At 45.0% G+C, this 24,693-nt stretch overlaps 1 protein-coding gene across 2 annotated transcripts in view; it reads right to left on the bottom strand.

Annotated features, from left to right (window-relative positions):
- Window positions 1–24,693, bottom strand: part of CORO1C (coronin 1C) — a 141,837-nt gene that overhangs the window by 75,091 nt on the left and 42,053 nt on the right. The window contains exon 1 of one of the 2 annotated variants that reach the window (XM_040416612.1): window positions 2,475–2,641. The exons of the other annotated variant lie outside the window; for it this stretch is intronic. The gene's annotated coding sequence lies outside the window, so the exon portion shown is untranslated. Of the gene's footprint in view, window positions 1–2,474; window positions 2,642–24,693 lie in introns of those variants that run through there. 2 annotated transcript variants of the gene reach the window in all.

Below are 24,693 nucleotides of genomic sequence, written 5' to 3'. Positions count from 1 at the left end.
AACATACCTATACATTTTTTCAAGAATCTACAGGATAAAAAAATAAAAAAGAAGTTGCAATCCTTTTTTTTTAGTAAAGGTCTAAAGTAGATGGACCTACTAATAAATAATCTCAGTGGTCTCTAACTATATATACTGGACTGAGTATGCTTTATTGTTTAAAGTTAAGATATAACTTATTTATTTCTAATAAAATAAATGACACTAAATAGTGTGAAATACTGCACTTATTTGGAGAGTAAACAGGGTATATAGTCACATAAGTAGCCTGGTGTGGTTCCTTATATACGGGGGGGGGGGGAATGGGGCCTAATAATGAGGCGGGTAACTCTCTCCCTAAGCACTATCCCTGTGTCACCTAGTCTATGGGCAGGGAATACCTCAATAGCTGTAATCGGGGCACCCGCCCTGAGAAGGACGACCCCCAGCCTCTGGAACCTCGGGCCTGTGCTAAAGTTCCCTAAACGCTTACCTCCCTAGTAGATCGTTTCTTGTTCCATCAGCTGACGCGTTTCGCCAAGTGAAGATTGGCTCTTCAGGGATATGGATGTGTCACAGAGCACCATGAGCAGTGGCAGCACTCTGCTTGTATGTTGCGGCAAAATAAAAAGTTGTGGATTACATTTTGACACCTCCCCCCCCCCTGCAAACTATATGTTTAAGGCTACTTTCACACTTCCGTTTGGAAACTGCATAGACTGATCCTCACCGATAACAAAACCGTCTGCATCCGCTCCTATTATCTTTAACATAGCCAAGACGGATCCGACTTGAACACCATTGAAAGTCAATGGAGGACGGATCCGTTTTCTATTGTGCCAGATTGTATCATAGAAAACGGATCCGTCCCCATTGACTTACATTGTGTGTCAGAACGGATCCGTTAGCCTCCGCCTCGTCAGGCGGACAACGTCCGCCTCCAAGTGGAATGGAGACTGATCGGAGGCAAACTGATGCATTCTGAGCGGATCATTTACCATTCAGAATGCATTAGGGCAAGACTGATCCGTTTTGGACCGCTTGGGAGAGCCCTGAACGGATCTCGCAAATGGAAAAACCAAAACGCCAGTGTGAAAGTAGCCTAAAATGGAAATAAAGTGTGATTTGAACAGCCCTGAAAAAAATAACTACACATGAAAGCCCTCTTTCTGGGATGGAAATTGAGCAGTGGGGTTATCCCATGCAGCTGTACCCAGAGATGTGACATTGGCAATCACCGGTGTATAAGGGTACAGTGAAGATAAGCGGGTAGAGCCTCGGACATCACCTTCAGGGCTTCAGTTTCTGCTCAGATTTGTTTTTAAATGGTTCAAACCCGAAACTCAACAGATCTTAAGATCCAGTGTGAACAGAGGCGAAAACAGCAGGTTACATGTTAGGGTACTTTCACACTAGCATTTTAGTTTTCCGGTATTGTGTTCCGTCCTAGGGGCTCAATACCGGAAAAAACTGACCAGTTTTATCCTAATGCATTCTGAATGGAGAGCAATCCGTTCAGGATGCATCAGGATGTCTTCAGTTCAGTCACTGTACGACGTTTCGGACAGAGAAAATACCGCAGCATGCAGCGGAATTATCTCCGTCCAAAATTCCGGATCAGTTGCCGGAATGCAGGATCCGGCATTAAATTTACATTGAAATGTATTAGTGCCGGATGTGAAAAAATATATAACTGATCCGTTTCTCCGGAGAGACGGATCCTTTTTTGCAATGCCTTTGTAATTAGACTGATCCGCTCCTGGATCCTTCTACAAATGCTGTCCGTTGGCATGCAGATTGCCGGATCACTCTGCCGCACGTGTGAAAGTAGCCTTTAGGAGAAGAATCTGCTCAGTGAACAGCCCTTTCCACCACAAAGGTCGACTCGCCCATTATACAGCCTAGAAAACAGGCCAGGGCAATAAAACAAGGGTGTAGAACGCCTGGGCTGATACTGCTATGCCGTAAAATGGACAGGCGGAAGAAAAACTACTGACGACCGGCGGCTCATAGGTCAGGGGCACAGGGCACCACCACAGGGACTGGCATGGCAAGGAATACCTACTGCAGACACCCTCACGTGCTGCTCACACCCATAACAAGCTCCATACGTAAAGGGGTTAAGCACATACCACTGCTCCATGTAACACACCCATAAGGTGCACTGCCTGGTCTTGGCACTGAGGAGATCTGACCCATCCAAACCTACTACACCCCCACAGGGATACATCTGACCCATCACTATACTAAATAAACAGATATGGGGGGGGGGGGCACCATGTACAATTGTCACAAAGCAGCAAGGTGCCCCCACCAGGACCCCCAAAATGACGAATGCATGGCAGTGTTCACAGCTTAGGGTGGAAGTATGAGGATACAGCCATGCGGCAGTGACAACAATGAGGAGCCCCCCGGACTGCACCGCCCTATGCACTACCGCCGCAGAGAAGCGCGCACTCTCACGCCACATTGCCCGCAGCCAGGATGTGTCTCACCTACAAATCCGTGCTCGTTCCTCAGAGGCTTGGTGCGAGGCGCCGGTGCAAGGTGGTGGGCCTGTGTGTCCGGGGAATCAGGGGCTACGGCTCGGCTCTCCCCGCTCTCTTCCTCCTCCCTCTCACTATCGCACCGAGCCGCTCTCGTAACCGGAAACACAGCTCACACAACCGCCCCCTCCCGTCGCTTCCAACAGGCAGGGCGTCGAGCCAATCACAAGCCTGGGGCAGACGGACGGGCGCTACCCCAGCCGGAACTACATTGCTGTGGTCCTCCGCGCGGTGAGCCGTCCACAGGGATGGGAACGCAATGTAGTTCCCAGCTGTGGCGGTGACCATGTCTACACAGCTACTGGAGCCATAAGCTGGACTATATGACATTCTGCTAAAAGTGTGGCTCAACCTGCAAAATCATTGGGTTGGTGCCCCAGGATTAGGGGACAGTAGTCAAAGCCTAGAGACAGGACACAGAGGTTCATCTCTGTATTATTTTAGTTGTTTTCACTGAAATGGTTCTGGAGGACACAGTGTCCTTCTTCAGGCCCTGAATTCTGCAGGTCCAATGGTTTACCGAAAATGAATGGTCATTGGTCCCTCAGGCATTTGGGAATACTATGGTGGCCATGCAGCTACCCAGCTACATTCAGCACCTGAAGAAGGCCGCTGTTGTCCAAAATGTTCCATTTTTCTGTGGTGGTGATCTAATAAATTCCTGCAATTAAAGGGGTTCTCCATATTGATGTTCAGTCCCATTCAAGTGAATGGCCTGGGCTGCAATACCAAGTACAACCTCTATACAATGTATGGCGCTGTGGTTTGTAAGCTGTGAGGAGGCCGCAGTGTTCACCAGAGTGCCATGGCCTCTTCAAACCGCTGATCTTTGGGGGTGTCCACCAATCAGGCATTGATAACCTATCGTCTTATCCTGAAGAAGGCCGCTGTTGTCCAAAATGTAACATTTTTCTATGGTGGTGATATAATAAATTCCTGCAATTAAAGGGGTTTTCCATATTGATAATCCATATTGGTCACATGGTCAAGTGAATGGCCTGGGGTGCAATACCAAGCACAGCCACTATACAATGCAAGGCGCTGTGGTTGGTAAGCTGTGAGGAGGCCGCAGTGTTCACCGGAGTACCATGGCCTCTTCAAACCACTGATCTTAGGGGGTACCGGGAGTCGGACCCCCACTAGTCAGGTATTGATCACCTATCGTCCTATCCTGAAGACAGGCCATCAATATTAGTTTCCTATAATATGCAGATGAAGTCTCGAGTCTTTGAATAATACGATAGCTGAAGTAAACCTGGGGCAATCAGGGCATGTGCCTCAGGCACTGAATACCTGGGTGGGGTACCAGGGTATTTAGATATAGGCCTATGGCAGGAAACTGAACCTTTGCCTCAGGTGAAAGAAAGCCTAGCTAGGGTTTTCTTTTCAAGTCATAGTATAAAGCATTTAAAGGGTTGTCCCACCATGACATGTCAAGTCAGAAAAAATAAAGCATATTTACATGCTGTGAAAAATGATCTCGTGAAGAAGTTTGGTTTTCTTTTCCAGATGGTATGGCGCCACCTGGTGCTCAAAGCGAATAGCAACGTGCACGTCCATCTGCTGAACTAAGTGCTGCTGGTCGCACATGCTCAGTCACTCTCTCAACATCCAGTTCTCTGCATGGTGATGTCCTGTTCAGAGCAGAGCCGCCAATCGAAATAGCGGTCTGCTCTGCCTTTCAAGAAACTAGCAGAACCTTTTGCAGTGTCATGACCCCCCTAATGCCCGGGCCCATCAGCTAAGTTATACTTACCCCGCTCCCCAACGCTGGTGACGGGGAGCGTGGTAAGTATAACCAGTATGAGGTGCCCAGGCATTAGGGGGGGGGGGTCATTAAAGGGGTTGGATAACCCCTTTAAGAAAACTCTTCTGGTAGGATTAAAACAGAGTTTTTTGGAGGAGGTTCGAAGCATTAAAAACATTAAATGTTCAGCCAAAATACCCTCACGCGTTTCAAACAATAAAGTGCACATTCTTAGTGAGGACATGCACTTTATTGTATGAAACGCGTAAGCCCCCTTTTTGGATGAACATTTGATGTTTTTAATGGTGTGATAATAAAATATTGGACTTTTATCAGTGCTGGAAGAAACCTTACCTACCAGGATTCCCCAATGGCTGTGGCCTCTTCATTCTAGGTATCATGGGATCCTAGCCGTTTGAACCATGCAATTAGTACTAATACATTTTCAACACAGACCTAACAGTGCCAACCTGTGCCATGCTTAAAAAGTACACAAACTTTGTCTAAGTTCTTACTTTTTTCCACGGAGCCACGTGTGCTCGGTCAACAAGCAGCTATCACATGTTTCATTGGATACTGCTATTTGAGCAGAAAATAACCGCCCTTATCGGATAATCTGGATTTGCGGATACCCACCTGCTCTGCCCGCAGTCTGGCAAGTGTCATTTTTAAGGAGGATTCTAGGTAACGCAGGAGTGGTGGCAGTTAGGCCTCTTTTACACGAGTGAATTTTCCGCGCAGGTGCGGTGCATGATGTCAACACATAGCACCCGCACTGAATTCGGACCCATTCATTTCAATGGGTCTGTGTACATGATTTTTTTTTTCACGCATCAGTTCTGCGCTGTGTGAAAAAACGCATCATGTTCTATATTCTGCGTTTTTTACGCAGCCCTGGCCCCATAGAAGTTAATGGGGCTGCATGAAAAACGCATTGCATCCGCAAGCAAGTCCAAATGCGATGCGTTTTTCACTGATGGTTGCTAAGAGATGTTGTTTGTAAACCTTCAGTTTTTTATCACGCGTATGAAAACGCATCAAAACGCATTGCACCCGCGCAGAAAAAACAGAACGACTGAACGCAATCACAGACAAAACTGACTGAACTTGCTTGCAAAATAGTGCAACTTTCACTGAACGGATCCAGACCTAATCCGTCACGCTCGTGTGAAAGGGGCTTTAGGCCCCTTTCACATGGGCGAGATTTCCGCGCGGGTGCAATGCGTGAGGGGAACGCATTGCACCCGCACTGAATCCGGACCCGTTCATTTCTATGGGGCTGTGCACATGAGCGGTGATTTTCACGCATCACTTGTGCTATGCGTGAAAATCGCAGCATGCTCCTCTGTGCGTTTTTCACGTAACGCAGGCCCCATAGAAATGAATGGGGTTGCGTGAAAATCGCAAGCATCCGCAAGCAAGTGCGGATGCGGTGCGATTTTCACGCACGGTGGCTAGGTGACGATCTGGATGGGGACCCCATCATTATTATTTCCCCTTATAACATGGTTATAAGGGAAAATAATAGCATTCTGAATACAGAATGCATAGTACAATAGGGCTGGAGGGGTTAAAAAAATAAAAAAATAATTTAACTCACCTTAATCCACTTGTTCGCGCAGCCGGCATCTCTTCTGTCTTCATCTGTGAGGAATAGGACCTTTGATGACGTCACTACGCTCATCACATGGTCCATCACATGAATTATCACCATGGTGATGGATCATGTGATGGACCATGTGATGAACGCAGTGACGTCATCAAAGGTCCTATTCCTCACAGATGAAAACAGAAGAGATGCCGGCTGCACGAACAAGTGGATTAAGGTGCGTTAAATTATTATTATAATTTTTTTAACCCCTTCAGACCTATTTTACTATGCATTCTATGCATGCAGTTTTTTATCACGCGCGTGCAAAACACATTGCACCCGCGCGATAAAAACTGAACATCAGAATGCAATCGCAGTCAAAACTGACTGCAATTGCGTACCTACTCGCGCGGGTTTGCCGCAATGCACCGGGACGCATCCGGACCTAATCCGGACACGCTCGTGTGAAAGAGGCCTTAGGGTAAGTCCTATGCAGATTTTATTCTAGGTGCACAGACTGCCAGAGGATGCACTTTTCACCTCTGCACTTTGATTGACAGGGCCTGACATGATGACGTTTACACTGCCTGGCCAATCTACGTGCAGGGGGCTCAGCAGCAGGGAGAACGCAGCCTCTAGGTGTAATAGTAACGCCCCCCCCCCCCCCCCTTCCCGTTGCTCCTAGGGGTTAATTTGCATATATTAAAACATTTTTCTCAGCAATCTGGGCACATATGAACATGGGACCAACACAGATGCCTTCAGCTGCCAAGCGCACATGTAACAGGTCAGCCAGTTTAATAGGTACAAATCTGCTGACAGATACCCTTTAATGCATCCTCCGGCAGCGCTGGGGGCATCAAGACTGATGTAGAAAATGCCAAGTCTTTAGATAAATATCTATATGCAATATGATATCTGAACTGTCTAATGGGCCAATCTCTGTAACCACCATAAATATGGATAGGGCCACACATGGACACTCGGTAGAGAGCAGGATTTTATACTGATCAGTCGCAACATTAAAACCACTGACAGGTGAAGTCAGTAGCTCTGATTGCCTTATGACCATGGCACCTGTCAAGGGATGGGAGATATAAGCAGGAAATGAAGACTCAGTTCTTAAAGTTGATGTTAGAAGCAGGAAAAATTGGCAAGTTTAATTCTGACAGGGCCAAATTGTGATGACTAGACAGCTGGGTCAGAGTATCTCCAAAATGAAAGGTCTTAAAGGATAGCTGTCATATTTATTTTTATTTGCTAGTTTATTAGAGCTAGGCATGTATAGCTGAGTTAGTCTGTCAATGATTGCTAAAAGATCTGTAATTACCTTATAATAACAACTTTCATTAATGTCCTCTTTCCCTTTCTACTGCTCCCTTAAAAGACAGTTGCTATGGCTCATCTGTCTCCGGCTAGGAAGACGGAGGGGCGGTCCTTCACACTGCATGTCTGCATTAGGCTTCAGAGTGAGGAGGCGTGTCTCTCAGTAATCCAATCTGATTGGCTGGCAGGGAGCTGCTGGCTACAGCAAGTGTGTATGTGACCTGAGGAAATGCAGTTTGGGCCTCAGAGAACTGGCAGAGGAGCCATCTTGAGAAGATCCTCATATTGAAAATGTTTAAACAGCCGTAACTAAGGGAAAAACTCAAGGAATGTAAAGAAACTAAAGATTGCTTTATGCATAATGCCGCTGCAGAAGTAACATATGCTAAAATTGATTTTTTTGGATGAAAACATGACAGTTACCCTTTGAGGGTTCTTAGCAATGTGCTGTGTTTAGTAGCCACCAAAAGTAGTCCAAGGAAGAACACCTGGTGAACCACTGATATGGTACCGAAGGCACATTGGTGTGCCTAGGACATCAAGGCTACCATGGCTGGTCATATCACACAGAAGAACACAAACTGCTGAAAAAAGCTTAAAGGTGTTGTTCACCCCAAGGGGTTCTTCTGGAGGACCCCCCAGCATGCCTAGACCTGTAGGGGGAATCATACTTACCTAATTCCTACCGCTGGGTTCCGGCTTCTTTGCTTGGTCTCCCAACGTCAACAACCAGTTTGATGCAGGTCATGTGGCACATAGGGGAACACGTCACCGCTAAGGTCCCGTGATCCGCATCAAATGGGATGTTGAAGTGGGCAGTGTGGCAATCTTCAGAGACGACGGAGGCGCAAAAAAGCCAGAACCCAGTCGTGGGGATCAGGTAATTATGATTTTCTACGCAGGTACTGCCACGCTAGGGGGTCTGCCAGAAAGGTCCCTGGGGATGAACAACCCCTTTAACGCTAGACACCTTTAGTAATTTTGTGGAGTCCTTGACTGGTATGGTCAGAGTTGTGTTGGTGGCACACACAACCTACCCAATATATTAGACAGGTGGTTTTAATGTTATGGTTGATCAGTAAATGTTATTACATCACAGGGCAACCCACAGCCAAGGTATTCTAAAGAATGCAGGCATGTGTAGTGTATAATTTCTTTCAAAGATATTTGCAAATAAAATCTGGTTTTGTAAAAAGTGCACGTTTGTGATATCTTCTCGCTGAAGGGTAACTACAGAGGTGGGAGATCAGTGATCCAAGGTGACGAGAGAAGATGGTATGGATGAATGGAAGATGCAAAGCTGTTAGAAGATTGAGAGTGATGATGGGGTGGAGGAGCAGAGAGTCCACTGCACAGCGCTGCCTACACACATGGTTATTTAATACTATATTTAGCACAGTAATATTGAGGAATCTTATATTTCAATGGGGTATTTTGTACGAGGTTAATATTTCTATGTTTGCCTGTTGGAAGCCCAAAATGTTATAGACATCTGTCCTCAGATACAGTAAAAGGAGAACTGGGCCAAAAATGCCTTAGTAAAGCTTATATTATACAAGTAGATCATCCAGGCGATTGTTGGGAACAGGGCCATCTTTACCGCAGGGCAAGAGGGGCACCTGCCCCGGGCCCAGTTGCTCCTGGGGGGCCCAAGCAGCACTCAGTGACCAACAAGGCTTTTTAGCCTTAGCTACCACACTGTAGCTGAATATTGCGGCGGGGCATGGGAGCTGTGCGCTGCGCACCCCAGCGCTTTCCCTCAATATGACTGCAGGAGCCCAGGAACGCGACCGAAAGTCACGTGACTGTCAGAGCTTCCGGTGTGCAGAGCAACGGCTCTCAGCTAGAAGAGAAGGAAGATGGCGTCAGCGGATGCCAAGCAGATAGCGGCGGAGCAGGTGCCTCATCCCTTGTACATATAGATATATATACTGTATGGAGACCAACCCCACTGCCCGATCATTTTACAGTGCTGTAATATGCCTCTTATATGTGGAGAGTGGTGATGTCACTGATGTAATATATTACTTATATGTGGAGAGTGGTGATGTCACTGATGTAATATATTACTTATATGTGGAGAAAGGTGATGTCACTGATGTAATATATCACTTATAAGTAATATATTACATCAGTGACATCACCACTCTCCACATATAAGTAATATATTACATCAGTGACATCACCACTCTCCACATATAAGTAATATATTACATCAGTGACATCACCACTCTCCACATATAAGTAATATATTACATCAGTGACATCACCACTCTCCACATATAAGTAATATATTACATCAGTGACATCACCACTCTCCACATATAAGTAATATATTACATCAGTGACATCACCGCTGTCCACATAAGTAATATATTACATCAGTGACATCACTGCTGTCCACATATACCGGTAAGTAATATATTACATCAGTGACATCACCGCTCTCCACATATATGTGGAGAGCGGTGATGTCACTGATGTAATAGATCGCCTATATGTGGACAGCAGTGATGTAACTGATGTAATATATCACTTATATGTGGACAGCGGTGATGTCACTGATATAATATATCACCTATATGTGGACAGCGGTGATGTCACTGATGTAATATATTACTTATAAGTGATATATTACATCAGTGACATCACCACTTTCCACATATAAGTAATATATTACATCAGTGACATCACTGCTGTCCACATATACTGGTAAGTAATATATTACATCAGTGACATCACCGATCTCCACATATATGTGGAGAGCGGTGATGTCACTGATGTAATAGATCGCCTATACAGGGAGTGCAGAATTATTAGGCAAGTTGTATTTTTGAGGATTAATTTTATTATTGAACAACAACCATGTTCTCAATGAACCCAAAAAACTCATTAATATCAAAGCTGAATATTTTTGGAAGTAGTTTTTAGTTTGTTTTTAGTTTTAGCTATTTTAGGGGGATATCTGTGTGTGCAGGTGACTATTACTGTGCATAATTATTAGGCAACTTAACAAAAAACAAATATATACCCATTTCAATTATTTATTTTTACCAGTGAAACCAATATAACATCTCAACATTCACAAATATACATTTCTGACATTCAAAAACAAAACAAAAACAAATCAGTGACCAATATAGCCACCTTTCTTTGCAAGGACACTCAAAAGCCTGCCATCCATGGATTCTGTCAGTGTTTTGATCTGTTCACCATCAACATTGCGTGCAGCAGCAACCACAGCCTCCCAGACACTGTTCAGAGAGGTGTACTGTTTTCCCTCCTTGTAAATCTCACATTTGATGATGGACCACAGGTTCTCAATGGGGTTCAGATCAGGTGAACAAGGAGGCCATGTCATTAGATTTTCTTCTTTTATACCCTTTCTTGCCAGCCACGCTGTGGAGTACTTGGACGCATGTGATGGAGCATTGTCCTGCATGAAAATCATGTTTTTCTTAAAGGATGCAGACTTCTTCCTGTACCACTGCTTGAAGAAGGTGTCTTCCAGAAACTGGCAGTAGGACTGGGAGTTGAGCTTGACTCCATCCTCAACCCGAAAAGCCCCCACAAGCTCATCTTTGATGATACCAGCCCAAACCAGTACTCCACCTCCACCTTGCTGGCGTCTGAGTCGGACTGGAGCTCTCTGCCCTTTACCAATCCAGCCACGGGCCCATCCATCTGGCCCATCAAGACTCACTCTCATTTCATCAGTCCATAAAACCTTAGAAAAATCAGTCTTGAGATATTTCTTGGCCCAGTCTTGACGTTTCAGCTTGTGTGTCTTGTTCAGTGGTGGTCATCTTTCAGCCTTTCTTACCTTGGCCATGTCTCTGAGTATTGCACACCTTGTGCTTTTGGGCACTCCAGTGATGTTGCAGCTCTGAAATATGGTCAAACTGGTGGCAAGTGGCATCTTGGCAGCTGCACGCTTGACTTTTCTCAGTTCATGGGCAGTTATTTTGCGCCTTGGTTTTTCCACACGCTTCTTGCGACCCTGTTGACTATTTTGAATGAAACGCTTGATTGTTCGATGATCACGCTTCAGAAGCTTTGCAATTTTAAGAGTGCTGCATCCCTCTGCAAGATATCTCACTATTTTTGACTTTTCTGAGCCTGTCAAGTCCTTCTTTTGACCCATTTTGCCAAAGGAAAGGAAGTTGCCTAATAATTATGCACACCTAATATAGGGTGTTGATGTCATTAGACCACACCCCTTCTCATTACAGAGATGCACATCACCTAATATGCTTAATTGGTAGTAGGCTTTCGAGCCTATACAGCTTGGAGTAAGACAACATGCATAAAGAGGATGATGTGGTCAAAATACTCATTTGCCTAATAATTCTGCACGCAGTGTATGTGGAGAGCGGTGATGTCACTGATGTAATATATCACTTATATGTGGAGAGCGGTGATGTCACTGATGCAATATAACATTATATGTGAAGAGCAGTGATGTCACTGATGTAATATATCATTATATGTGGAGAGTGTTCATGTCACTGATGCAATACAGTGCTACAGATGGCAACCAAAATGGTCGCCAATGCGCCTTAAAATTTGCAGATGGCGACAAGACTTGTCATAGGCTACAGGCCTGAGGTCTATTTGGTAGTGAAATCACAGCACAGGCAGGCGTGATGATGTCATCACGCCTGCCTATGCCAGGACGCGGTGTGCGCGTCTGCGTTGCACCATCCCTCGCCGTACCAGCAGCTAGTGAGCGCCAGTGAAAGGACACAGGTGAGTATAAGATTTTAGCTTTTTTTTTAGGGTGTGGGAAGGCGGGATCCAGGGGGCCCAAGTAAATTCTTGCCCAGGGTCCAATCAATATTAAAGACGGCCCTGGTTGGGAAGGAAGTGTTGCTTCCCAGCAATCGCCTGCTCGTCAGTGGAGGAGACCACTGCTATTACATGCAGCAAACTTCTCCACAGTATGGGGAGCTCCTCACTGTGATCACTAATCCCATTGCTCGTCTCCATACTGAATCATAAATCATGATTAGACATCACAATCTGCTGCTAGCAAAACCGGCTGAAAGATTCCAATTACCAGTTGAATGAGCATTTGCTCGTTCATCAGGTTATACGTGGCAGGATTACACTGCCAAATCATCGCTCACAAGCGTTCATACGAATGCTCCTTAGCAATGATCTGTACAATTATCTGCACGTCTAATAAAAGCATAACTCTTCTGATAGACATGTATTGGGTAGATCGGGTATATGGACAGTGCTATTCTATCTGGAAGATCAAGGGTCGACATGTAAGAAATTATGTTGGCCGTCTATGAGGAGCCAAGGACTTCAGTAACTTGGGCTACACGTCTGTTTGACCTCTACGAGAACTACAACTCTGGACTCAAGGATGCCATCTACAGGAAGGTGTAGAACTCTACATCATTGTCTGCAAACTGTAAAGGGACTATGCTAATTGGTTAAGGCTACTTTCACACCTCTGGTGTAGAACTCCAGCATGGCTGTGCTGGCAGACAAGCGAAGGATTGGCAGCATGCAGCGGGTTTGTGTTCTGTTGGTTCTCTGCTTGTCTGCTGGAATACATACGGATCACCGCTGGACCCCAATGGGCTGGCGGACATTCCCTCCGTATTTGGCTGCGCCAGATCCGGAGAATTCTGCTAAAACAGCCTGTCGAAATTGAAACCGGACATGTGAATGTAGCCTAAGATAGCCCATTGGAGGTGTTCCAGAATGGGCAATGTATTGGCTATGTATGTGACTGGTATATATAAATATATCTAAGGCTGCTCATAGATAGCTAGTTAGACACTTCTTTCCCTACCCCTTACCCTTCCTTCCCTACCCCATGTTCCTGACCCTTTGGTAATTAGTAAACTTTTTATTATAATACCCTGTACCAATAATGAATCCCCTCTAAAGATCCAGTAGTTATTGTTAATTTACTATTAACTGACACCCCAAAATCAGATTCTACAACACCCTAGGTACAATTCTCTAAGATTATGTGAGAAATACAGAGCACACAGTTACTGCACGTAAGGTCGCTTTCAGATGAAGAAGTGAGCACTTACATTGCAGCCACCTGAAAGAAGCCTAAGGCCCCTTTCACACGGGCGAGTTTTCCGTGCGTGTGCAATTTGTGAGGTGAACACATTGCACCCGCACTGAATCCTGACCCATTCATTTCTATGGGGCTGTGCATTGAGCGGTGATTTTCACGCATCACTTGTGCGTTGCGTGAAAATCGCAGCATGCTCTATATTGTGCGTTTTTCACGCAATGCAGGCCCCATAGAAGTGAATGGGGCTGCATTAAAAACGCATTGCATCCGCAAGCAAGTGCGGATGCGGTGCGATTTTCACACGTGGTTGCTAGGTGACGATTGGGATGGGGACCATATCTTTATTATTTTCCCTTATAACATGGTTATAAGGGAAAATAATAGCATTTTTAATACAGAATGCTTAGTAAATTAGGGATGGAGGGGTTAAAAATAAAAATTAAACTCACCTCATCCACTTGTTCGCGCAGCCCGGCTTCTCTTCTTTCTTCTTCTTTGAGGACCTGGGAGAAAAGGACCTTTGGTGACGTCACTGCGCTCATCACATGGTCCATCATCATGGTGATGGACCATGTAATGAGCACAGTGAGGTCACCAAAGGTCCTTTTCCTCCCAGGTCATTAAAGAAGAAGAAAGAAGAGAAGCCGGGCTGCGCGAACAAGTGGATGAGGTGAGTTTAATTTTTATTTTTTAACCCCTCCATCCCTATTTTTTTGTATTAAGAATGCTATTATTTTCCCTTATAGCCAGTGATACTAGTCGTCATGTCACTGGGCCTGAGGGAAACAGAGAGAAGGCTGCTGCACTCCTGGAGCACTGCTGCCTCCTCAAACAGTTGATTAGCGCGGGTCACGTCAGTCTCCTCCTCCCTGTACCGATGGTATGAATTAGCATACAGGGGGCACAGTGGAGGAACAGAGCAGCCCAGCGGGAAAAAAATATAAAAAAGCACAAGGACATCTCCTCAACATGCCCTACAGTGCCAGGTACTTATAATGTAATGTCAGGACCAGTGAAAGGTCCTCTTCAAAGAGGACCTGTCACCACAAAATGCAATCCAATCTGAATGCACTTGTTTTATAGATCAGGAGAAACTGAGCAGATTGATATATTTTTTGTGGGAAAAGATTCAGTAAAACCTGTAATTTAGGGTACTTTCACACTAGCGTTGTTCAGATTCGGCAGGCAGTTCCGGCAACGGCAAACCATATGCAAACGGAAATATGTTTTTTCCGGATCCCCATCCAATATCATCCGGAATAACCATTCGGTATTTCATTTTTTTTCAAAGATCAAAAGCAAAAATAGCTCCTCCTATGTCTCGGCGCATGAGCTGCCAGAAAAAAAATGGTAACTCGGCAATTTTCCGGAACACTTGGTACCAGATCCTGAATTAATATATCTCTATGGAAATGAATGCTGGATCCGGCAAGTGCGGTAGTGTTCCGGGATTTTGGCCGTACAAGGGACGGAACAGAAGACATCCTGATGCATACTGAACGCATTCAGAATGCATTAGGACAAAACTGTCACTATTGTGTCATTATTTATTAAATATAGATAATGACATGGGAAGAAAAAAAAAACGTTTAACATAAAAAAGTGATTTAAACAATAGGTCATTTTTTGAGGACACATTCCCTTTAATGTCAATGGGGAAACTGTTGGTGGAGTTTTAAATGTGGATTTTGCAGCTGAAAAAGCACATTTTCCGCTGCTGAATTGTTGGCAGATTTTAGCCGCTTGAACATACCCTCAGTGTTGTGGCTGATCAGTGTACATAATGTAGTCCTTCATAGTGATGATTACAAGGAGAAACCCCAATTTCAGTTTTTCTGGCACTCTCCTGTTACATCAGGTTCATAAACCAGTGTGCTGAGAAATTACCAGTATATGTAGTACATGTCCTGTTCAAACGTTGAAGGTTGTGCCTAAAATGCAGAACAATACATGAAAGAATGACAGCAGAGAAAGACCGCATGAGTCCACCCTTATATTATTTCCCTTTCATTTTATCTTAGGATAGATATAGGTTTGTCCTTGGCATATATACATTCACTTACTGTAGATTTCTGAATCACCATTTACATGGCAGTTATTATATACACAGATGATCTGCATCATTTTGCATTTATGCATACTGCAATTAGCCAATGGTTTGGTCTAGAAAAGGCATGCTCAACCCGCGGCCCTCCAGCTGTTGCAAAACTACAACTCCCAGCATGCCCGAACAGCCTACAGCTATCAGCCTACAGCAGGGCATTGTGGGAGTTGAGCATGCCTGGTCTAGAATGACCCTGGAGAGTGCAGCACACATGGACAGCTTTAATCTAACGCTAACTGCCTGGGGGCCCTTTAAATACAGAGGCATAGCTGTTGTGTTCCAGTGGTTATTTCTTGATGTAAAATAAAAATGTCAACCTGTTCCTAATTCTTTATGGCACTAATTACATTATTATTTTACAAAATAAACTGCTGCACGCTATGCCGACACTAGGGAAGGAAGGACTGTCATTTAAAGTATGGTCTTATATCATTATCTTAATCTTCTCATGTAAATGACAGAAATCTAGCTCCCACAGAATCCATTATGATGCCTTGAAATTTCACGGAGCTTAGGGAAGGTCAGCTGTGTATGGAGACTTAGGGGGTATACTGTATGTGAACAGATACAGTATACTCCACTTTTGTGGCGTATATCTGGCGCAGATTCTGTCACACGCCATGTTGCGACAGAATCTTCGACTTCTTCCCCGCTCACACAAGGTCTAAAAAAAGGGGGCTCGGCGGGGAAGGTGACAGACCGGCAGGCCCGTCTAATTCCTAATTTTCTACGCCTGGTTAAGGCATACAAAATGGTCTAAGTGTAAGACAGCAAGGAAGATGGCTTACATTTAGAATCGGCGGTGCATACGGCGCCTCTACATAACTTCGGCGATCCACCTCCAGCGCAGAGGCTTATTAAGACCAGCATCTAAAACGCCGGTCTTAATAAATGTGCCCCTCAGGATTTGGGGGATACTATATGTCTACATATGGAGAGTGTCCAAATGGAGTGAGGAGTCTTATAGGCCAGGCAACATTCCTCTGGAATTTTGGGAAGAAGGTATGCAAATGAGTCCTTAGCAAGCTATGCCTCTAATCCCAGGTAATGTAAGGTAGTGCTCCATGGGAAAATAATATACAAAGAAATATCTCCCAGAGAAAGAGAACTGCCTCACTAGCGCCACCTTTTGAAAGTGGTCCAACTTTTTAACAAGCCTAGGACCATGATAAGGGAAAATAGCCAAGTCGAATACACACTTGGTCCAGTGGAAAGCTTTAAAAACATGCTTGTCTTTTTGGTCTCTAGAGATTTCATATACCCATTTGGATCATGAAAATTCAAGATTCTCCAAAATCTATAATTAAATACATTTTGAGACTGCAATTACTGATGCTTAGTCCAAGCAACCATTACCTGTGATGTTTAGTTGGCTACACACATTAGATAAAAGTTGGTAGAGACCGCCAATTATCTAATTTGTATGGGGTTCTTCCAACTCTTCTATGGTGACTAATGTTGGGGAACGAAAGATCAGGCATGTGGGCCTTAAAGCTCCACAAACCAAAAAGCTGATGATTTCTAACACGGATTTCACATTGTTTCCATGGCAAATGAACAATGAAATCCCCAACAAATCTTTATTTAACTGATACAGATTATGAGCCAGATCTGCAACAAAATCTGCTTTGAAATTTTTCTGTAGCAAAATCTTGGCATTTAGGCTGGCCACTATCTGTCATGGCATGTGATTAGATTATTTTAACTATTGCAGATCGCCATGTTATTCTGGACTTTGTGCAATATGCGCTCGTTCTACAGTTGCAATCAAAATGATTGAACCTCATTGCAAACTAGGTTTATTAGCCAAATGTACAAACATTCATCTGTTTGTAATAAGCCAGTCAAACAAGAATAATGTAAATAGATCAACACAAATAATAGAACAAGTGGTTTCTTGAGCTGCACCTAGGCCATGTGACCGATGAACATGACATCATATGGCCTAGGCAAAGCTGCAAGACTGCCACGGCGCTATTGCCTTCCTCGCTGTGCCTTCTCAAACAGCTGATCGCCAGGGGTCCTGGGCCCACGATCATATACTCATGAACTTTATCGTGAGGATAAGTCATCAGTTAAAAAATCTCAGACAACCACTTTAATGACTACTACTAACCTCCTTCATGATAATGAGATTTATTACTGCAGATATGATGCATAGCCAGACACCAGCTTCTGCGGAATCTTAGTCCATTCTTCATGGGTAATGCCCTCCAGTTCACTAATATTCTAGGGTTTGTGTGCTGCAATCATATTGGAGCTGACTTTTCTTGTACTTTTGGATCAGTAGGGGTCCACAATCTTGGACTGGGACATGGAGACTGTAAGTGTTTAGTATGCACCTTACTGTGCAACGGGAAACCCCAGTGCCTGCTACCACCAAATCTTGCTGCAGGTCTTTTGCAGTCACTCAAGGGTTTTTGACCACCTTCCTCCTCAGGTGGCCACCAGTGATAGCTTCCTCTTTCTTCTGCATCCAGGTAGAGTAGCCAGTGTTCTTTTTGATTTGAACTTCAGAACTATGCTTCTGTAACTGTATCTCTAAGAACATCCATTTCCTTTGCTTTTTGTATCCTTTTCCTTATTTGTGCAAGGCAATGATCTCTTCTCTTAACTTTTTGGACCCCTCTTTTGACTTAGGCTTATTTGTAACATGTAATTAAACATCGCAGTCAACAAACCCCTAACCAGTCCAGGTATTTGATGTGTTTTATCTTTAGCAGACCTGATGGAACTAATAAAGCCCTTGATCAGTTGCCTCAGGGGTGCTTGACACAATAACTGATTTACAAACGTGTGCTGTTATGAGGGATTCTATTATGGGGTTTGAATAAGGGCTCATGCAAGCGACCGTATGCCCTCCGAGACATACGGTCCGTGAGCGGGCCATATGTCCCGGAGCGGCATACATCGTGCTGTGCGCATTGGGCTGCCCGCGGGACTATTGTCCTGCACTCATATGATATTATGAGTGCGAGACAATAGCTCTGCGGACGGCCCGATGCGCACAGCATCATAGCAACCTATGATGCTGTGCGCTTCCGTGCACACAATGTATGCCGCTCCAGGACATAAGACCCGCTCACGGACCATATGTCTCGGAAGGCATACGGTCATGTGCATGAGCCCTAATTCTGAAATTGCAGTAGTCATTCAAAGTGGCATTTTATGTTGAATTTGAAGAAACTACTTTTTATATTAAACAGATATAAAAAGACACACTTTGTCAGTAGAATAACCTAAAATAAAATTCAGAAAAATCAAAAAGAGGCCAGTAACACCAGGGTAATCATATTAAAACTTAAAGGGGTTGTCCGGGTTCAGATCTGAACTCGGACATACCCATATTTTCACCCAGGCAGCCCCCCTGATGTTAGCATCGGAACTCTGATGCGCTTCCTTGCCCTGCGCTGGATCGTGCAGGGCAAGGGCTTTTTTATTTGCAATAATACACTGCTGGGCGGAGGCTTCCGCCCGGCATTGTGTTTAGTGACGTCACCGGCTCTGATGGGCTGGCTTTAGCGCTGTCCTAGCCGTTTTACAGACTAGGGCAATGCTAAGGCCTGCCCATCAGTGAAAGTATTGCTCAAAACAATAACAAAATGTAGCTGTTGGATGATAGAACAACAGTGAGTGTTCCCCTATGTAAAACACTCATTGGGCGATATGTGGAAGCTAGGTTCAGTAACCTGCCGTAATAGATTAGTGTTGATCACGAATATTCGAATTGCGAATTTTTATCGTGAATATAGGCACTTCGAGAATTCGCTAATATTTAGAATATAGTGATATATATTCGTAATTTCGAATATTCGCGATTTTTTTAAAAATCAGTACACATGATCCCTCCCTGCTTCTAGCTTGTGGGCCAATGAGAAGGCTGCAATATCTTTGACTTTAGGAGTAGTGTTGATTGTGAATTTTCGTAATGCAAATTTTTATCGCAAATTTTTCAATTGCCGAGTAAAAACATGATTCCTCCCTGCTTTTTGCTTGTGGGCCAATAAGTCATTGGCCCACAAGTAACTTAAGCAGGGAGGAATCATGACTTTAGATGGGAAAAATGACGAGTATTCTAAAAAACAAATATATAGCACTATATCCAATATATTCATTGTTTCGAATATTTGTAATATTCTAAAACAAGAATATATAGCAATATAGCGAATATTCGAAAAAAATCTTCTTTGTCTAATAGTTGTAATTTTTTTCTCATCTGGAGTTCAGATTGGAAAAAAATTACAACTATTAAAAAAAAAGACTATAGCATTATATTAGCTAAATTTCTCTACATTCGCTTTTTTAGAATATTCGCTATATTGCTATATATTTTTGTTTTAGAATATTACTAGTATTCTAAAAAAACAAATATATAGCACTATATCGAATATATTAGTTTTTTAGAATATTCATCTTTTTTTTCCATCTGAAGTCATGATTCTTCCCTGCTTAAGTTGCTTGTGGGCCAAGGACTCATTGGCCCACAAGCAAGAAGCAGGGAGGAATCATGTTTTTACTCGGCAATTGAAAAATTTGCGATAAAAATTCACATTACGAAAATTCGCAATCAACACTATCATGACTTCTATAGTGCTATATATTCGTTTTTGACCCACACCTGTATTGATCGCGTAATATTCGCATATTACACGATCATTACCTTGCCGATTTTTCAAGTAAAAAAAAAATTGTAGAATATAACGAATATTGGAATTCGCGATTATTCGACAAATATTCTACAAAATATTCACGAAATATCGCGAATTCTAAGCAGGGCACATTTTTGAGAGTTTTCCTTTAAAGCCTAGAAATTTCCTATCGGTTTGATGTATACAAATGTGCAGCACTCCATGTTTTTGTATCCTGCAGAGTCCATAAAAAAAATTCATACGTTAACGTAATTTTTTTTTAACCATGGAACTTTATGGTGAACAGACGCCACTGTACGGCATCAGTCTAAGGCATCTATTTTTGGTATGCATTAAATGGATGGCAAAAATAGGATGTGAACCCAGCCCTAGTGTCAGAATAATCACCAGTACACAGCGGAGCAGCGTGGTGGAGAGGGGAGGCCGCCATGTAATGACAGAGCGCTACCTGATCCTGGTGGTCAGGGATGAGGACTATGTTTCCCAAGGATCATTTTCTACTGGGAAATACAGGGCACAGTATAATACACTAGAATCTATATAATATAATATAAAGATATTAGCCCTACCCCCGAATAATAATACAATTAGGTAGTCATTTATTATATAGAAATACGTCCATGTTAGACATATTTCTGACACAGATTGTGACGCAAAGATCCTTAGCATCGCAATCTGCATATTTTTCCCGCTCATTCCAGGTCTAAAAAAGGATGGTGTGGGCAGGGAAAGGAATACAGTTATGGCCATCCGGTTATTGGATACCACCGCCATGCATTGACCGGATAACACCTCTGTACAGTGACAGGATAAAAGGGTATAAGATGGCACAGTACAGGGAATGACTAGGCACTGCACAGGGTGTCATAAGAGGGCACAATGCAGGGTATAAGGGGGCACAGTACAAGGTGAGGGGCACAGTACGGGGTGGGGGCACAGTCACATGACCCTGTGACATTAGAAGGTCCTTAAGGTGAATGCGGTTCATACGCCACCATAATGAGAGGCAGAGGAGTGAGACAAGGGTGTAGAGATAAAAAATGTAACTGTTGGCCAGTACAGTCCCCAAAAATTAGACAATAGGCATTCACCTGACAGCAAAGAACTTTGGATTCTGTGGCTGGAGGTACATTAGGCGGTCACAGGATAAATATGTAACTGTCGGCCAGTACAGGCCCCAATAATTAGGCATTCATCTGACATAAAATGCCTTTTATGCCGCTGTATATACATAAGGCAAGGACCATTGTTTGTTCTGGGTGGTTGCGGATATGTGTGGGCTGGCATGAGGAAATTCAATTACACGTGGTCATCACAGGTGTTGAATTTCTCCGAGATCCATGCCTCATTCATTTTAAAAAATGTGAGGTAATCCACACTGTCGTGAGCTAGTCGAGTGCACTTATCGGTCATGATCCCCCCTGCTGCGCTGAACGTCCTTTCGGATAGGACACTCGACGAGGGGCAAGCCAAGAGTTCTATGGCAAATTGTTGCAGCTTTGGCCACAGGTCAAGCCTGCACACCCCATGTAGTCGGACACCTGTTGGTCTAGGCGTTCCCTGAGGCTGGATCCGGAGGGCGGCTGTCGATGGGTTGGCTGCAAGAATGATCTCATATCCGGAGTGGCCAGCACATCTTCAAACCACCCTCTTTTTGCAGGCGCGGTAGGATTGGTACCCGCACCTGTTTCGCTGTGGGTGGAAGTTCCTCTGCCAGTGCCCGCAACAGCAGAATGCAGTATCTCTCGCAGCAAGGACTGGAAATGCTGCATTCTGACAGCCCACTGTGATGCTGTCCACCATTTTGTGTTTGTACTGGGGGTCTAAGTACATTGCCACCCAGTACAGGTCCTTTACTTTTATGCTTTTTATACGGGGGTCCCTTTTCAAACACTGGAGCATGATGGCCCCCATTTCCACTAAATTGGAAGCGGTCAAGCACCCTGGCTCCTGCTCATCGCTCAGGAGAATGTCGTCCTCGGTCTCCTCCTCCCAGCCACGGACAACACCAAGGATGCCCGAAAAATTTAAAGCCTGCTCATCTTGCTCCTCCTCCTCCTCCCCCCAGCCACCATCCTCCTCTGACTCCTCTTCAGACTCCTGCTGACTTGTCTCAGATGGAGTAGCCCACCTGGGAATTCATTCAGCATTGCTATTTCCTCATCTTCCAGCTCCTGCTCCTCGACGGCTTGATCAATGACACAACGCAATGCACGCTCCAGAAAGTAGGCGTAAGGTATGATATCACTGATGGCGCCCTTGCTGCGACTGACCAGTTTGGTGATCTCAACAAATGGCAGCAGAAGTCTCCATTAGCAGCCACTGTCGCGGTGAAAAGAAACCAAGTTCCCCAGAATCTGTCCTGCCGCAGAGTTCGTACAGGTAGTAGTTAACGGCACATTGCTGCTGGAGCAGCCTATCAAGCATATACAAGGTGGAGTTCCAGCGCGTCGAGCAGTCACAAATTAGATGTCTGACGGGCAAGTGGTGTCGCCACTGAATGTCAGCAAGGCGAGCCATGGCCGTGTAAGATCTTCTACAATGGCCAGAGATTTTCCTGGCCTGCCGCAAGATGTCCTGGACCCCGGGGTTATTTGGCAACGAATCGCTGTACGACTAAGTTCGGAACCTGTGCCATGCATGGCACGTGTGTAATTTTGCCCTGTTTCAGCATGCTAAGCAGATTGGCACCGTTATCGCACACCACTTTACTAACTGTCAAATTGAGCGGGGTTAGCCACTGATCGGCCTGTGATCGCAGAGCTTAAAGCAGTGCACGACCGGTGTGGCTCTTGGCTTCCAGGCACAACAGCCACAGCACAGTATGGCAATGTCTCACCTGGCACGTCAAATTGGTTCTGGGGAGCTTGGGGGGTGCAGCGGAAGAGGGGGTAGCAGTGGAAAATTAGGAGTCAGCCGAGGAGGAGACGGAGGATAGAGTAGGAGGAGGAGAAGAAGAGGCAGGCCTGCATGCAATCTGTGGCGGTAACACCAAATCCACATGGGTGCCACGGGTTACATGCTTGACGGTCGTCAGAAGGTTCACCCAGTGGGCAGTAAAATTTATGTACCTTCACTGCCTGTGTTTGCTAGACTACCTGTCTGTGGTCAGATGTATCTTGGAAATATATTAACTTGCCGCTGAATGTGGCCATATAGATCAGGGATGCCCTTCTGGGAGAAATATTTCCTTCCGGGGACCTTCCATTGCTATGTGCCAATGGTCACAAATTTTCTAAAGGCCTCCGAGTCCACCAATTTATATGGCAGTAGTTGGCAGGCTAGCAGTTCCAACAAGTCAGCGGTCAGCCGTTGGGCAAGAGGATTATCCGGCGTCATCATTTTTTTACGCTCGAACATTTGGGCCACAGAAGCCTGCCTTGTGCCAGATGAAAGCGACGACGCCATGGTGGAAGGTGGAGTGGAGGACAAATGGGAGGAGAGAGGAGAAGGAGAAGAGGCAGAACGTGGATCGCCAGGAATCTGACGGCGTTGCTCCCACTGGGCTCGGTGATGGGAGGCCAGGTGCCTTCTTAAGGCGGTCGTCCCTAGTTGAGTGTTGGGCTTACCGCGACTTATGCATTGACAGCACAGGCTGCAGATGGCAATACTATTGTCAGCAGCTGACACGTTAAAAAAAAGCCCACACTGCAGAGCCATGTGCCGGCGTCCTGGGAGCGCAAGATGTGACCGTGCATGGTGAATGGCTCACTCCAGATACATTTGCAGTCTGCTTTTTGCCTCCTGTGCACTGCAAGTTCTGTCTGCTTCTCCTCCTTCTCTGCTGCTCAGTCTCTCCCTCTGAACTCCCCTCCTCTTCCTCTCTTGTGGGCACCCATGTGACGTCCATCGACACATCATCATTGTCACCTTCACCACCACTGACATTAGAGATCTCGGAGTAGGCAGCAACAGCGGGGACCACCCTCCTTGGGCTGATCTGGGTACTGTCGTCAGACCGCTGGGTGGCGGCCGTTGCTACCTCCTCTTCCTCATCCAATGCCAAGAATGGCTGCGCATCGGTAAGGTCTGGGAATGGATGGGAAAATAATTCCTCTGACTCGAGTGGAGGGGCTATGGTGGTGTCTTTAGGGGTGCACACAGCAGAGAGTGAGGAGGGTGCAGATACAGAGGATAAGGAGGGTGCAGAAGCGGAAGGCTGAGTGAGCCCCTCAACCAACTCTGGTGCATCCTTTGACGTAATCGCATGCACCTTCTCCAACTTCTCACTTAGGCTCCGGCCTGGTGCACCTGCCCGACACCTACCACCCCTGCGGAACGGCCTGCCTTTTCCTCTGCCTGTCATTTTCAAAATGACCCTGTGCCAAAGTTCTTAGAGAAGAGCAGTATTTGTGGAAGCAGGTATATCGCAGGCCTCAATCAGTTGTTAGTTGAAGCAGGTATATCACCCTCAAGCAGTAATTTTGTGGACGCAGGGATATGGAAAACCTCAATCACTATTTTGTGGAAGCATACAAACGCACTATAATATACTTTCTGTTAGAAAGTATATGTATATCACACCCCTCTGTGTATCACACCTATCGATAGCACAATGTTACCAGTCCTTAAAAGGACTTTTGTGGCCCTATTAGCTAGCGTTTGGTGTCCCTAAGTTCCTAACAGCTTGTCCCTGCTCCAAAATGCAACCTGTCCCTACACTGGCAAAACACATAATGTAAAATGGCTGCCAGATCGGGTT

Source organism: Bufo bufo, chromosome 2 (assembly GCF_905171765.1).
Source record: "Bufo bufo chromosome 2, aBufBuf1.1, whole genome shotgun sequence".
In the NCBI taxonomy this organism is placed as follows: domain Eukaryota; kingdom Metazoa; phylum Chordata; class Amphibia; order Anura; family Bufonidae; genus Bufo; species Bufo bufo.
Note: the sequence above shows the minus strand (reverse complement) of the source record. Positions and strands in the feature narration are given on the sequence as shown.